This window comes from Stegodyphus dumicola, chromosome 8, assembly GCF_044657685.1.
Source record: "Stegodyphus dumicola isolate Sdum_Otavi_A_Nest chromosome 8, ASM4465768v1".
NCBI lineage: Eukaryota > Metazoa > Arthropoda > Arachnida > Araneae > Eresidae > Stegodyphus > Stegodyphus dumicola.
Genome location: NC_140775.1, coordinates 112226613 through 112244153, shown reverse-complemented (window position 1 = coordinate 112244153; position 17541 = coordinate 112226613). Strand labels below are relative to the sequence as shown.

Genomic DNA, 17541 nt, shown 5'->3' with positions numbered 1-17541 from the left:
CATGCCTTGTTCCAATATAGTATCGAAATGATTGAAAATTAAATTAGACCTCGAACTCCAGATTCTGTTTCTCATAAGAAATGCATAGCAAAAGTCAAAGAATGGTTGTAGGCAGATGGTTGATTAATTGTGAGGATGATAACAGATGAGTCTCGGGTTAATCAGGACATTATTTGTCTTTTAGTGGAAAGTTTAAACAAAGAAAAATATCATTATCCCCTTTTGGTGCCATATTTATTGTCTAGTGAACAAAACCAATATAGTGTTTACAATGTAAAATCAGATTTATCACAAAATTTTAAATTTCTTAAAATTCATTGTTTCAGAGAATGAAACATGTAGTTTTCGCTGCGAACCAAAATTAACTGCCAAATTTCTGGATAAAAGTTACCCTCGTCACTTAAAAGGATATTTCATCGTCAAATTTCAAGATAACAGTAGAGTCTTCTGTGAAAGCAAGGGCATTTTCATGATGAATTTGTTCCTGAGGGATAAAGTGTAAATGTAATATTCATTTAAATATTGTAGAATGTCTAAAGAAAAGGACTCTTCAGGTCTCATACGAATATTCAGTACGATACAGTTGGCTCTTTTTTCCCGATAATGCATCCGCTCTACGAAGAGTGATTTCAACAAATTATAAGTGTGATTTGTTAATCACTCGCCCTCCTGTTCGTATTTGTTTTCCTGTAATCATTTTCTTTTCCCCAAACTGAAATTACCATATAATATTTTTTATTAAGTTGTAGAGACATTAGGTTAATTGGAAGCAAGAGACGTGAAAGATGAGCAACGCCTTCACCGGGAATCGAACAACGGACCTATGGTATACGCGCCCAGCATGCAGACCACTACACCACGCAGGCACGCTAAGAAGGTGGGAGAAATACCTTATATACTTCCACTTTTAAAGGGCGACTAGGGTTTTAGTTGACCCAATCGTCAAATTCTGGATGTGGAGAATCATCATCCATCACCCTTTTAGTTCGGGCACCATTGTAGAGCCATTACGTTATTTTTGAAACAGGAAGAAGTGAAAAATGAGCAACGCCTTCGCCGGGAATCGAACCACGGACCTCTGGAATACGCGCCCAGCATGCAGACCACCACACCACGAAGGCACGCTAAGAAGGGGGGGGGAATACCTTACAATGTTTTTATTTTATAATCTCAGTCTCATTTCCTAATTGTCAAGCTGTATATGTACATTCTAAAGCAAAAATTTAAGGAAAAACTTTTTGAAAATAGAAATCTAAATTAAATAATAAACTGAAATCTATTTAAGAGATTTAAAAGACGAAAATGCGTCACATTTAAAATTCTTAAAATGGATAGGACGAAAAATCATTAAAATTGGCCTTTTAATTAAGTAAAAAGTGGCGAATATTTAGCTGGGTGTCATAATGTATGCAAGTCGGTGTATTTTCTATCCATACCAGAGGAAAATGCATGAATCATTGTTTGCTTATTCTTTCATGCAAGAAGATATATCCAGAGCAAGAAGATAGAACCCTCTCTAAGTTGATTGTGGCGATTCACGCTGATTTTGGACTGGTGGAAGTGGAAGTGGTCATTTTCACTGGCGAGTATTTACTTAATATGATAAAGAAACAGTGGTCATTATATGAGATAGTCTCCATGTGAGGGCTCTTTTTGTACCCTTTCTAAGAACTCAAACAAATTTAACAGCACATAAAAATTTGCAAAGAAATCGGCTCATTTAAAACACAATAGCTGCTAAACCACTGCGAAGGCATTTATTTAAATATGACAATGTCTGGAGATATACCAAAATTCCAAAATGCTGTCAAACTTTGTTAGAAAGTTCCTCTTCACAAATGTAAAACTTCACTCATAATATTTTCCTGTATTATACATAGGACTATAGCCACCAAATTTAACTACTGACGCGTTTTTGAATGTTCAGAATCAGATCTATTCCCTCCCTTCCTCCCGTACACCAGACCGTTTTGAAGATCAAGTTATGAATACCTACAGAGACAAGTTAAGAAATAGCAGTTTCTTGAAAACAACGACTAGCTTATATCAGAACTTAACTGAATGCTTTTGCTGGTGATAAGACATTTCCGCAAAATATCTGGGTCATCATTTACTCCCGGAGGGTAGGCAACCAGGGTAAAGGATGGTGACATCCGATTCCAATCAGGCATCCGTCGTTACCTTTTCCCCTTTGTTACGTCATTATGACCGGGGACCGTCTTTAGGACAGACAGCACGCGAATAGCGCATGCTCGCTAAATTTTCCGCAGATAACGGGAAACAATATTTCCTTGTAACATTACAACCCCTTTGTGGGGGTAGGTAGGGATTATGTATAGAATTATCCCCTCCGCAAACAACAAATTTGGCCACAAAGGAACTTCTGTGACTTTGCTTCGCCTCATTAAGGATGAGAACTTTGACTATCTTTGACTACACGAAAAAGAAAGAGAACCATGGAGGAGAAGAACAGTAGGAGCACGAAACAAAGGGTCCGTGAAAAGGACGAAAAAAAAAGTAATTCCATCCACCCCTTCTCAACCTCACCTCTATCGTCTGCCGCAACGAACAAGATTTTGTGTGCCTTGTGTTCTCCTTTCGTTACATTACGGTTCTGATAACGAAGGAATTTCTTTAGAAAGACCAGAGAAAGACACGTAAGACGATATATGTTTTCCAAGCAAAATAACACACTACACAGGGTTTCTATTAGTTCTCTTTTGCTATGAAGTCTATGTACTCAATATTTAGAGCAAATTCATTGAGCTATATTTAAAATGTTAAATAAAAATACTTATCATTAGCTTATTAGCACATAAAAAAGTATTATTGTTTCAGGTGCTCATGAAATCATGATTGTTAAAAAAAACTCGTCATTGCCAGTTGATTATGCAGACGATTTTTTTTTTATTTATTTATTCTACATATTATAAATGATGCCGATTATTTGAAAAGTAATTATATTTTACTTCTTAATTAATATGTTGCAGCGAGTATTACTAAGCTTTGCAAATAAAATATTTAATTCTCTATAATATATCGATCGCGAAATTAAAAACACCTTTATATACTCACCCTTGTGCCTCGTGCGTAAAAAATCAAACCGAGTAATGATGAAGAAATTTTGTAATAACTTTCAGATTGCTAGCTTAATTTTGTTCAAAGGGTAATATAGTTTCTTAACATTATAATATTCTTCTATATTTATACTGTTGTACCTTAAAAAATACAGAAAAGCCAAAGTTTTTAACTCTATTTTTAACTGAGTCTTAATATTATTCAACGGAAAATATAGTTTTATGAATTGGCTATTAGCAAATATTATTTTTATTTTAAAAGAAAAGTGAAATATACGCATGGCTTTTAATATTATATGCATATTTATATACGAAAACTATTCAAAACCTTACTTGCGGAATGCTGCTATAGCGTAATGAAGCAAGCAATTTTGCAATTCTTTTAAACTTTTATAATCGGCAGAGATCAAAAGGAAAAGAACAACTATTTAACTAATGGAAAATATCGTTGCAACATGTCCCACAAATTCTCTGCGAGATTCATGTCCGCAGGCCACAGTAAATGTGAAATGGTTTCACTCTTCAGATAAATTCGCACCACTTAAGCACTATGCGGGCGGTCATTATCGTCCATAAATATCGCTTCGGTACCCATTGTGACGATAAAAGGACCCACAAGACGGTGTAGAACTTCGTCGCGATACCGAAAGGCTGTGATTAAATCACCAGAAACAGTTCGTTGCCATCTCAGCCCATACAGGTAAGCCTTCTCCTCTACAATGGTCTCTTTCGACGATGTTTGGCGCCCTATAGCGAGTCCCTAGTTCTCGCCATATCATTGTTCTTCGGGAATCGTTCTGAATGTTAAATCGAGACTCATCTGTAAAGAGTATGTGCCCCACTGCTCTGGTGTCCAACTCCGATGTTCACAAGTCAAATTCAACTGCGCTCTGACATGCGATGGAGACAAAGAAACACAAACCACAGGTCATCGAGCTTAACAGTCAACTTTCACGCAGTCGATGCAGGGATATGGGCCATCATGCAGCAACAGAGAGATGACACGCCAGCTGCCGTGCTGTTAGTGATCTACAGCGTCTTGCACATAGTAACAGGAAAAGATCGTCTGCTGTTGTGATAATCCTTACGCCTCCAGACCCACGTCATCTACATGGATTTTGGTCCCTTTCATACAATTCCACAACCTACTGAGCACACTACGATGCACATTCAGCTCTCTCGCAACAGCGGATTGTTTTGCACCAATTTGCAACACCCCGACAGCCCTCCAACGTATTCATCGCGCAATTGGTGGCTTCGGCTAATGCTTTCCACTTTAACTATCTCGTATTACATGAAACTATCGCTGCTTGCGAACTGACGCATAGGTCCGTCATACCCCTTTTTAAGGTGTTTTGGTTTTTTTATAGCTTTGGTTTTTTTCATTCACTTAAACGAGCCGGCACTTAGTATCAGGATATATATATATATATACTGTAATAGTACGATTTAATTTCCAATAATAACACAATGTGTAAGATAAAAAATATGAAAGCAAACACCTAAATTTAGTTGGCTGTAACCTCTTTTATTTTTTATTTAATTTGGTAACTTCATCTCTCTATATTAAAAACAGCGCTATAAGTCTAAAATGCGCCATTGAAATTAATCATACAATCCTACGTAACGCATAATGCAGATACCTCTTGCCGAATGAAATAATTGTAAACCAAAACTTTTTAACTTGTAACTGAAACTTTCTGACTCCCTTCTTTCTCTGAATTTCTATGCCCTTTTTCGCTTACGCTTTCCTCCTGGCAAGACTCTCCTCATCCACGCTGCTGCTTATTTCCATAAGATGCCGTCGTACTTTAAAACGCGTGTACATGGAAATTATTGCATTCAACTATGATTGAAATTATCTACAGAAAGATGATCTGATGTGAATTATCTTGCAACAAAATTATGTTTCAAAACGGCCGTATCTGGAAAATTTTTAGTTTATATATTCATCCTTCAAACTACGCAATAAAGTGTCTTCGGGTGGGGCAGAAATTAATGTACCGGATTCCTTCATCTACGCATTAAAACGTGACAAATAATTTTCTTATTTTACACAAACTGGAAGACCCCGCAGCTCTCTTGTAGTACACACATAGCCAGCTATTTGGGCATAACCACTTTAACAAACTTATGTATTAAATTTTCATGAGTGATTAATGGTTGCTTTTGCAGTTACTTATAAAGGCCTCCGTTCTTTGTTTAAAGGTAACTGGCCTTTTGAACTGCATTACAACCTTCCATTATATTAAAACAAATCACATTGCATTACATGAAAAAATAAAAATCCTATATGAAATAAATAAATAAAGTGGGAGCCTTTAAAGTTTGTATTATATGAGGAGGGGAAAGGAACAACTATACAGAGGTAATAACAGCCCTCTGTTTCGGAACCAGTACTCCCTCAACATACTCTATACTTAACATACAGTCACCCATAAATTTTAACATGCATTTACCATAATTTCACATTATTTATCTGTATTAATTTCACTTATTTTCTATATCCACTTCATTTTCAGAGTAATTATAAAATTTTTATTCAAAATTTTCTACACAAATTCAAAAATATAATTATTTATCCTAATAGCCTTCCCTAAAAATAATTTAAAATGTAATAGTTGTGATGTGAATGCTCTAGAAGCAAGAACTTTTTACAGATTTGAACTCAAGTCTTAATAGGACTCTAAAAATGTGCAATTATTTTAAAAGAATATAGTGCTTAAAATTATTATTGAATTCAAAATTTTACGACTTATAATTTTTTAATTGTTCAAAAGCTAATTTTATGTTTTGCATTTTAAAAATTATAGCTCTCATATTTTGCAGCTCTAATGCTTTTTCTCCCAAAAAGGCTTCTCTATCGCTCCGCCTTTTTCTCTTTGAAGTGTGGGGAGGGGGTATGTAAGATTAAAAAAGTATGAAAGCAAACTTCTAAATTTAATTGGCTATAACCTGTTTTATTTTTTATTTAATTTGGGAACTTTATCTCTTTTATAAGTTACAGGTGCAGCATAAGGACTAAAGGAAGGTTTTATGATACCAGCATTTAACAATTGATCTGTTTGTTTCTTAATTTCACTATTATCTCTAGGAAATGCTCGATAGGGTCGAGAAGCTACAGGTAATTCTGAAGTTAAAATTACTCGTGGAGGCTCCATATTGATACAACCCACATCGTATTTGTTTTTAGCAAATATATGATTATAGTTATTTAACAATTTTTGCAACTGATCATCATCAATTTTACTATTTTTAGCATAATTATCAAATTCCTTAGTACTTACGCTATATTTACATACAAAATTATTTCTGAAAAGTTTGTTTAAATGAATACCTTTACTTATGATACGTTTGAAATGATAAACTTCATAATTATTAAAGTTCAATTGCAATTTAAATAAAAAAACACAAGATGGTGATAGTAATAAATAAGCTAAATTAGAATTCACAAATTAAAATACTATAGTATTAGTAATTTTACATAACAACTTAATTATTTTAGTCACAGCAAAACCTCCAGATAACGATGTTAATTTTGTGTTAGGACGATATTTAATAAGTTCAGTTTTTGCATCAATAGAATTTAAATACTTTCAGCTAGCAGAGATTTCTTTTTGATCAATTTGAACTTTTATTTTAATATAATTTCATTTTTAGGAGCACTTTTTTTTTTTTAGAATTTTCACTATTATAATAACTTAAAGAAGGAAATGATCTATACGGATAAACTACTGGCCTTGGCTGGAAATTTCTCCATGCCTGGTTTCAAGGAACACCAGGAAACACCAGGAACCAGGACGAGGAACACCAGAAATATCTAGGAAATGGTCTTGGAGAACTATATCTCGACTGGAAAAATCTTGTTGGAAAACATTTGGTGGTACACTTGGTCCTGGCGTTAAGAATTTTTTGTGTTTAATTAAGTTCTGCCAATGAACTTAAGGTAGACGAACTTGAACAAGGTAACAGTTTCCTAGCTGTTGAAAGCCAGTCTTGGACTGTAGTTTGCATAGTGAGCAACATTTTCTGCTGCTCTTGTAGACCCGTGATTCAACGCTTCGATTATGACTTTGTCATCTAAATTTAGAGTCGTGGCATATTTTAATTTTTGTCGAATATATTTGTCAATGTCATCAAATTTAGAGTAAGTAACCGCAAAAAAACCACTAAAAGTAATAGCTTCCGCGGTGGAGAATCATGTGAGGAATTTATTTTTTAGATCTTTCCAATTTAATTCGACACACTCTCTTAAATAAAATGCTATGGCCTCGCCACGGAGGCATTGTGAAAATATTAAAGATTTATCCCTTTCGCCGATATTCTTATTTTCACACTTTTTTCCGAATAGTCAAATATACTTATCTATGAGAATATCATTATTGGAGCCATCAAAGATGGCATACTGAAATTTATCAATACTAACAGTCGCAATTTCACTTTTCTCTGTAGACATTTTTGTTTTAGATTTTGTTTGCATACCTAATAGTAGAACCCATCGTTGAGATTTCACATCAATTAAAACTGAATAATAATACTTAGAAGCACTTAATCACCTTGCACATATCATAACACTGAAAATTTTCAAAATAATCACTTTTCACTAATTAACACTCTCAAGCACCAATCTTCAATATTCGACGGTACACATTTCACTAATCACTTGGCATGGGAGGCACGCATCATTAGAAAGATTCAGATGTCGTCACTAAACACACAATACGCGCATATATCACTAGAAATTTTCGGAACATAATTTTATTGCAGGATAATTCACATCGGATCATCTTTCTGTAGATAAGATTTTTTCATTCGTAGTTGAATGCAATAATTTCCATGTGCACGGGTTTTAAACTACGATGCCATCTTAGGCAAATAAGCAGCAACGTGGATGAGGAGCGTCTTGCCAGAAGGAAACCGTAAGCGAAAAAGTACTTAGGAATTCAGTGGAAGAAGGGAGGGAGTCAACAAGTTTCAGTTGCGAATTAAAACGTTTTGGCTTAGAATTATTTGATTTGGCAAGAGGTATCTGCATTATGCGTTACGTAGGATTGTATGATTAATTTCAATGGCGCATTTTAGATATATAGTTCTGTTTTTGAAATAGAGAGATGAAGTCCCCAAATTAAATTTTAAAAAATCTGATGTGTACACTACATGACTTCCTTGTACGGAATATTAAATTAAACGCATTTTTTCCTGCATTTCATTTGAACTTATTGAATTGAATTAATTCTACTTCGTCGATAGCGCATAAACCACAATACAATAAATGAGCTTTTTAAAATTCACTATATTTATTTACCATAGCGATACTTTGGCGCTAGGTTCACTTAACAGCGTTACATCTCATTACTTTTATAACTCAGAATGAAAAAAAAATTATATGATCTCAAGAATTATCTAATCGTTGCCAAATGTTCTATTCAAATACTGTAATAAATCTAAAACGATGTATAAAAGAAATTAAACAAATAAAAAATAAACAGTTTTCCACAGATAGTGCTGCTTACCTAATGCGCATGCGTTACTCGTAAACATTCTGCTTTGTCCGAAACAGACTGGCGATAGTATTTTCTGCTAATATAAAATATTTATTTCCTCGAATATCATTAGAAATGTATTTCTCATTCAGTTACCTAATTCATTTCTCACTTAGCGGCAAGGCAAATATAATAAAAACACAAAATATCTTCATTAAAAACTTAAAGACATAGGAAAACATAAAACACCAAAATGTAGTTAAAATTTTTTAAAAAAAATTTAAATTTAAATTACAGTTTATACGCAAAAACAAACAATTTGGCCAGCGGGCAAAAAGACAGATTTTTCGGTTCACAAAACTGAAAATTTACTTTTGGTCTCACTCGGCAAAAAGACACTGAAGGAGTAGAAACCGTTTTAATTTGTTGTGGACGCTACGCTGAGTCAATATATGAGATAATTTAATAACTTAAATGATAATTCCAGAATGCATTAAGCATAACTTAATTTTCAATAATAAAAGAAGACGTTACTTTGTTGTTGCGAAGCTTAGTTTCTCTAGATTGGCAACAAACCCACTATTCTGCAAAGTTTCAAATGTAAATAAACATGGCTGCTACGGTTAAAAAAATAGGCTTAGCCGTACTTAAACAACTTTTAAATTGTTGATAATTATACAACTATATCATGCAGGTTAACTAAAGGCATAAAAACCTTAACCGGGAGATAATAACAACATAATTCATTTTTAAGGCAAAAAATGCGCAATTTACAAACATTAAGAACAAAGAAATTGAGCTCACTGGTGAACATCTGAATGTTATAGCAGTCCCACATACAAAATTTCAACACTCTGTGACTACTCGTTTTTTAGTTATGCAAGATACATACATACGCATGTACATCCAAGAAAAAATCTCTTCTGAATCCCTTTTAAATCAGTTTTATAATTCGTTTGAGGAAAAAAGAGTCCTTTATTTTGTCCTTACGTGCATGTGTCACTCAAAAACATCGTTCAATCGCATTCGATAGAGGTCAAAATGGATATTTTCCTTGAAATATGATATCCGAAATTTTTCGCGGTTACCATACTTCCTTCTTATTTCGTACAAGGAAGTAATAAAAGAGGTTACAGCCAATTAAATTTGGAAGTTTGCTTTTCATATTTTTTATCTTATATATATATATATATATAATATTTTAAAAAGAAAAATCTTTTAAAGTTGTTGCATCTTTAAGATTTTATTAAAATATTACCAGTTTTTGTTGATAACGTCAATAAAATTTCAAAAATTTTTAAAGCTACTAAAAGTGCAAAAATCATACGATTAAAGAAAACATCAAGTTGATCTTGGTATGAAGATTTCAGTTTAACGACTGAAAAAAAAAATTGAGATACGTAGCTACGATAGGCTTAATTATTTAACAATTAATTCCTCAGAATTTAAAAGAATTTCGAATATTAAATCATGCACTTAAAATGAGCTGTTCAAAATGTCAAAACTAAATGGTTAACAATGAAATAACATATGATGTTATTTTATTGTAAATTAACACTCTCGCGCAGACTTGTGCCTTTTTTTCATAAAGAGACGTCTTAATTTTCGAAGGCGTTAACTCTGCGCTTATTTCGTTGACGTATTTGTTCAGGAGGTCTGCAACAAATATTTTCTTCAAGCGAAAATAATTTCTATTTTGGTAGGACATCAAACTCACGAATAATAAAATAACAATAAAATCTCAAAGCACTTCCTTTCAATGTATTGGGGAGGGGAGAGAATATAATATATAAATACCATTTTGCTTTTCAGAAAAGAAAATTTCTTATAAATTTACATCTTTGGACTCTTTATTGAGAAACAATGGCACGATTGAGAACCAAGTTTAAACTTTGATTAAATAGGCCATACAATAACAGAAATCGTCTGCCGACGACAAATTGCACCAAAGGAGGAGCCCAAACTGGGCAATATATTTGAAACAGTTTTTGTCTTTACAGCAAAAATGAAAGTTCGGGCGGATGATAATGATAGACAGCTGCTTAAAACTCGGAGGAAAGGGGGAGTTAGCAATTCTCTTTCTAAAAAAAACGACAAAAAATCTTTTATTAATTAAGATAAGCAACAAATAATAATGAAAATTATCAACTGGACGTACTGCACGAAAAAAAAAAAAAGTATTTTGAACTTAATATATTAAGACATTTTTTAAAACAAAAACGAAAGTGAATCTCAAAGACAATGGTGAAAGGCAATCTATGGTTGCCTGTTGCTTGTGTAAAGGCACTTCAGTTAATTAAGGTTGATTATTCAAATGAAATTAAACTGAAACTCAACGGTGATTATCAACTCCGATGGTCAAAAGTAATTTTCGAAGTCACTGTTCAAGGAAAGTTTTTCTTCCCCACTCCATGCCTTTGTATTGTAAGTGGTAGCACATGCGGCTAGCAGACGAAAGACTGGAGTTCGAATCACTGGTAGAGTATAGTTGACTTCTTCTATATTAAAAAGCCTAACGGACTGCATACTTGACTATAGGTGACTTGTGAGATGCGGTAGAGCAAGGTTTTGTGCATTTGGAAGAATTGTGCTTGCAAGACTAATGAATAATAAGTTGATGGTAGCGTACATTCATTATCACTGTAATTTTATTTTGGTGCAGGACTACGAGGAAAATCAGTTATTCCTTGACGGTGATTTGAACCACGGTTGCCAACAAGACGGGCAAGGACATTCATGTCATCTGGATGTGCCAATTACCACGCGTGCGGAGACCACAACGAGCATGACGAAGTGAAATTAATTCCTTACATTCTCCTCCTTGTTTACCAAATCGAAGTGATGCGAATTATCGTCCATGACAGTTTATTTCAGGTTTCATTGTGAATCAATCAGGTTTTTCCAGCGCAGGAAATATGAATATTCAACAGTGCTGTCATTGTGATTCCGACATAACCATGGACACTTGCTTCTTGGACAAGTTAACTATTTGTAGTATTAAAGTAAGTACGAAAGAATGCAGTATAATGTAAACCTACCTCTATTTTTGAAAGCCTTCGCTAAGGGTTTTTGTAAAATTTCTGAGTATTTGTAACGTGAATACATTCCTCATTACAGAAATATCATTATTGATGTTTCTAACATCATTTCATCTATAATTTTTACTTTCGGTTATGCTCATTCGACTTTTAATAATCGTATGAATCTATGAAGCTCCTTATAAAGTTTTGTCTTTTATTTTTTTATTATAGGGAGAACATGGAAGTTTATGAAGTATTTGCTGTGGAATCCATGATGAAGCCAGTGCAATGTGGAATTATCTTTCATAGCAAGTCATAAAAGAGAAAGGACAGCAAGAGCAAAAACAATTCTTATGTCTATGTATGTGTATTCAAATCTATAAATTGAAAGAATCATTTTATTGAGAACTACTGTTAATATATACTTTTAGTTAGCTCTTATTAAAATATTCCTAGTAAAAGGTTTCTAAAAAAATCGCAAGTATTTAGATGTTACAAGTGTTTAGTACTTATGATAAATCAAAATCTAATCAAACAAGTTTACTACTTTAGGACTTACTTGAATTTGCCCCCCCCCGTTATTCAAAAATGCATGACAAATGAATTTTTACTTAAATGTATAACATATGGTATTGGAACCAACCTTAACTAATCACAGTAAAGCTATAAATGTTCATAAAAATCATTACTTGGGTGTGTTATGAATTAGATTTGTATTTATTGGACATATTTTAAAAGGAAAAAAAAAAAGTTTAACTTCTCAAGAAGTTATTCTTGCTCAGATAGTTAAGAAGTATCTAGAGGCTGATTAAATTTAAAAGCTAATTTAAAAATCTCATGTTCTCCTGAAGGCAACTTTTGTGAACTGACTACATGAGAGGCCGGGAGTAAAATTAATTAAAAGCTTTAATAACTGCAACACTTGCCAGCACAAGTGCATAAGTGTGTGGTAGCACATAACAGTTCAAAATTTTTGCAAAGACTTCGCTAAGGATGTTTATCCCGTCTAGATAAAAACAAAATACCAAATTCCGAAGAAAAGGGACCTATTTCAGTTGTTCTCGAAATGGATAGTTTTATGTAAAATCAATGCTAACAGTTCTTTTTCATTGTACACATATTTGAAACTTTACATTTTACATTGCAATGTTTGTCTTCCATATAAATTCCGCATAAAAGTGTTTTTACATTGAGACACGCAATACATTGCGCTAAATGTTTCATAATCTTTAATGACATACATCAGGGCAGAAAACTTTATACCAGTAGAAACCCCGTGCTAGAATTTGGAAGCATTCAAGAGTCAGATATTTTAAGATCATCAAAAAGGTATTTGGCAGTCTAAAAATATTTTTATCTAAAAATCAGACTTTCCCAACTTTCTTTTATCGAAAAGATATCTGATTCTGTATTAGTTTGAACTAGTAAATCATTAGACAAATAAAGGCCATGCTACAAGTAAACCAATGTAGTTTACAAATGCACTGAATTTTATTTCCTGCATTAATTTTTAAAGAAAATAAAATGTTTTGTGTATTTGTACCGTTTGATTTGGTGGAATATGGTAAAGCATGAAAAGCTATCTCCCTAAAGTGAAGCATATATTTATGGAGGAATTTGTATAGAAAACTGGCTAGTATTCACCTATGTTTACACTGTTAGATCTAAAATCAAAGGCTTATGAAAAATTTACTAATTATTTATTATTATTAGGTTTTTAATACTTACATACACACGCAGAATTGTTTAAAATTCCAACAACATAATCATAATGTGTTTTTCAAAAGAATTTATTTCATAATTTACGCATCATATTACATGATCAAGGTAAAAATTTGTCAAGAGCTGTGTTAAACTTATATTAGCAGATTCATGCTGCTTTAATAGCAAGACTTGACATAATTCAAAATTGTATAAAAATGGGGCAAAATAAAATAAATATAAAATAAATTTTACATTAGATACTTAAAAAATTATAAATATGTCTTAAGTTATAAATATACAATATAATAAAGCAAGTCATTTATAAAATATTAATGGAATAATATTTTTGGAAATAATGTGCAATATTTTTGTTTTTGTTTATAACTAGTTTAACGAATTTTTAGAAAATTATTTTAGGTCATTTCCATTTTTTCCTGTTGAGACCAGTATATTAAAATATATGGAATAATAAAGCTGCGCTTAAATAGTAAAATAAGAGGTACGAAAATTATCATGCAATATATATTTAATTAAATATAATTACTTCATTTTGGAAGTATAACTTTTAGATTTCTTGTGACCAAAAATGTTTCCTGTGTTCAGTTTGTATTTAACGAAAAAAAAGTTAACTCTAGACCAATTTAGGAATATACAGTACTGTTAAAGTTTAACATATATATAATCAATAATGAATAAATATCATCAAGTGAAATTGTTGGTTGATTAGCTGTTATGATAACTAGGGCTAATTTTGAAAAAGAATGCTTTAATGATAGACTTTGCATAAATATCTTTTTTTAATTTCATATTTGAATTACACACGAAGAAAGCTGCGAATCAAGTCTTGCAGTCACCCTCTTCATCAGAAATCACGCCAAGAATGCGGTTCCTAGAATACCGCATTCTGGGTTACTGCGGTAGTTAGCAGTAGCTCACTCAGCTACTGGTAGCATTTTCATAAGAAATTAATACGACATTACTGTTTCAATTAAGTAATACAACTATGGTGGAATAATTAGTTACAAATAATACGGTAAAGCGTAATTTATCGGAGGCACAGAGACAAAATACTATTATTAGATCTAAATTTGGAATGAACATTTTGCACTATTTTCAAAGCTTATAGTGCTTGTATGTGCTGTATACTCTTTCGACTCCAAATCACCCCACGGTCGTTATACATTGATATTTATTAGTAACAAAAGCGAAACGTTCAAATACTTAATCAATATATATAATAGTGTTAGCTGCATAAGAAATAATCTATGTAAAGTGAATAAAATGTATTTCAAACAGTAATTTTAAAAGTTTTGTGCTTACTTCAGGAATGAGACGAACAATAAGTCATCCCATTTTTTTCCCTTTTTTCTTTTAATTTCATCCTGTTGATAAACCAGTACACCTAGAAAGAGATGGAAAACAGACTCTTTACAGAAACATATGGAAAGTATTTTATTACCTTGTAAGGTCCCTCACTTGAAATTCTAAGTTAATGTTGGAAGTGAGGAACCCAGGAACTGATAAGCGAATAATCGCTAGAGTTCGAAGACAGGAAACAACAAGAGAGAAGGGTAAATAACCCTTTATTATTTCTATAAGATTTCACAAAACTCCGCCTGGGAGTGAACAAATAAAGTCCGCACTTTGGACTTGAACTTAAAAGACTAAGAATTAAACTAAAACTAAGATTAACTAACTAAGTATAGCCAACGCTATCAAGGTACAATGAGAGTTGGCCCCTTAACCTATTTTACTACGAAGCTTAGCAAGGGCCTGAGTACGGCCGAGCGTATAACAGCTTTGAGAGAGAGAGAGTGGCCAAAAAGGCAGACGCGCGTAGTTCAGAAACTCTGTTTCTCTCTCTGTCTCGGTAAGTAACTTCGTGGTTTAAATACCGCTCCTTCTCATTAAATATTCAGCAAATTCCAAAACTACGTTCTGGCCAGAAGTAGTAAGTTGAAGTTAAGAATTTGACAGGAAAGGAACTTTAACTGTTAATAAAATTAACATAATCCTTACAACCTGTATATGAAAAAGGGAGATTAGCTTTATGAGAAATATTTCACATCAAGACAACTCATTTCTACAAGGATTTCTGTAGCTCGTTTTAAACTTCTTTAGTTCCTTCTGTAGTTTATCTTACTAAACGGAATTCCGTAGTGCTTGATGCTGTTGTTGTCGTGTCCATATTACATAGAACAGTGTTTGCCAGAGCCTACTCCGAAGAGAGGTTGGACTTCTATTTTCCGCCCCCAGTTTTGAGGAAGAGCATCCCGGGAAGGGATCTCCCACCCCTCTCCTCATCCACCAATTCACACGAGAGGACTTTCGGCTCACCGCATATTTAGAGTACGGCTCTGCCGCACCGACACTATACATTTACAAACATCCATGTCCATGTCTTACCTGGGATTTGAACCCGGGCCCTTGGGTACCGTAGTAGGCTTCCCTAACCCCTATACAGTCCGTAAAATACGAGTGCGCTGCAGCCCTTCTGGTCGATAATAATCGGCCTCATGGTTAATGTAGAACACCCAATACAGATTAAAACAAAAATGCAGTTATAAACATCGAACCGAAATTCCCAATATTGTTCTATTGCCATTTATAAAGTTCACCAAATCCCTTGCAGATTTAAACTCCTTATTGCGGCAGTAGAATTCCTTTATGTTACAATGTTTTTGCCTAACATGTCGCAATAATACGCAATCTTCGACGAAATGTCGCGCATTGCCTTCAGCACTACAAAAACTACAAAGACTATTATTTTGCAAATTATATCTTTTCAGGTACGCCGAGAAGCGCCAGCCTCTCCTGATTGGCTGAAAATATTTTCCCCCTCTTCAATCATTCATGTGATTCATGCGCGCGACAACTGAAACACTTGTAATTGTCTCGGCAAAACGCCTATATTGATTACAATTTACTCTAATGCCTTTTAGATAAGGACTGCAAAAGCAACCCGCAGCATTCCTTCAGTAGGAGGCGATTCAAAACAATTGACGAGCTTTGAATACTTTGAATACTTTGAAACAATGAATACGATGTCTCAGCAAATTGACTTTGCTGAACAGGTAGTCTGGAGGGCGGTAGGTCGTTTAGATGCAGATCAAACGCAATTTGTTTCGCGGAAGCATTAAGGGTTTCTCAAATTGTCATTTGGAGAACATGTAAAGGATTTTTGGAAACTGGAAATGCTCGCCGAAGATCGGGATAAGGTCGTACGCCTGCAACAACGCAAAATAAGGATCCGTACTTAACCCTTTGCGGCACAGTGAGTCCGGTCTGGACACACCTAAAAATTTCCTCCTGTACGCACAGAAAAATTGAATGAAAAAGGATTTATAGGTTACTATAGGTTACTCCGAACCTTCTTTATTTATAGTAGATGGCAGCTCAACACAAACCAGTCCATATATTTTAGTCATGTTTAGTTTTTTAAGACCCTCATTTTTCAAAGAAATCTTCCAGATTTTTTAGGGTATAAGAGGAATTGTTTGAAAAGAAATTTCTATGTTATTTTTTTGGCTGTATGCTAATCGCCGCTCCTTTCAGCACTCTTTTCGAAGCTCTATTCAATCAGTGTGCCCAATTTGGGCACACCCACAAAATTAAAACGGTAAGTGCTATCTTCACAAAATTTTACTTGTGTACTCCTCTAGGCCTAATTAGACTGCCTACCTTTTTTTTTTTTTTTTTTTTAAATCAAAACTCCGACTTTAAAAGGTAGCGTGCTGGAAAGGATTAACTCTAACGGCTAGAAGAAACCATATTTTGAACGCCTCTTTCTTGCAACAGAACCACTTCAAACAGTTCGAAACCGACTCAGCCGTGTGGGTTTGTATGCTCGCAGACATATGGTTTGTGTTTCGTTGACCCAGAACAACCGTGTCAAAGGTGGGAGCATCTCAAAAGGGGATAAGTAGAGCAAAGTGCTCTTCAAGGACGAGTCTCATTTAGTGTATAACCTGACAACAGGCAGATTCTCATCCGAAAAGAACCTGATACAAGGAATATTCCTGCACTTGTGCATGAAAGTGTTCGATTTGAAGGAGGCGGAGTGATAGTCTGGACCGGTATTACTATCAATGGTCGCACAGCTCTGCACATTATCACGAACAGGCGGCTCACTAGCGGCTCGGCGATACAGGGATGAGATACTCAGACCTATTGTGGTTCTTTACGCTGCAGCCATCGGAGGTGAATTCATTCTCATGGATAATAACGCCAGGCCATATCGTGCTAAGCTAGAGGACG

At 34.0% G+C, this 17541-nt stretch overlaps 1 long non-coding RNA gene across 1 annotated transcript in view; it reads left to right on the top strand.

Annotated features, from left to right (window-relative positions):
- The window catches only part of LOC118200571 (uncharacterized), a 158022-nt gene that overhangs the window by 116109 nt on the left and 24372 nt on the right, over positions 1 to 17541 (top strand). The window contains exon 2 of the long non-coding RNA XR_015042698.1: positions 11812 to 11941. This is a non-coding gene — a long non-coding RNA (uncharacterized LOC118200571). The remainder of the gene's footprint in view (positions 1 to 11811; positions 11942 to 17541) is intronic.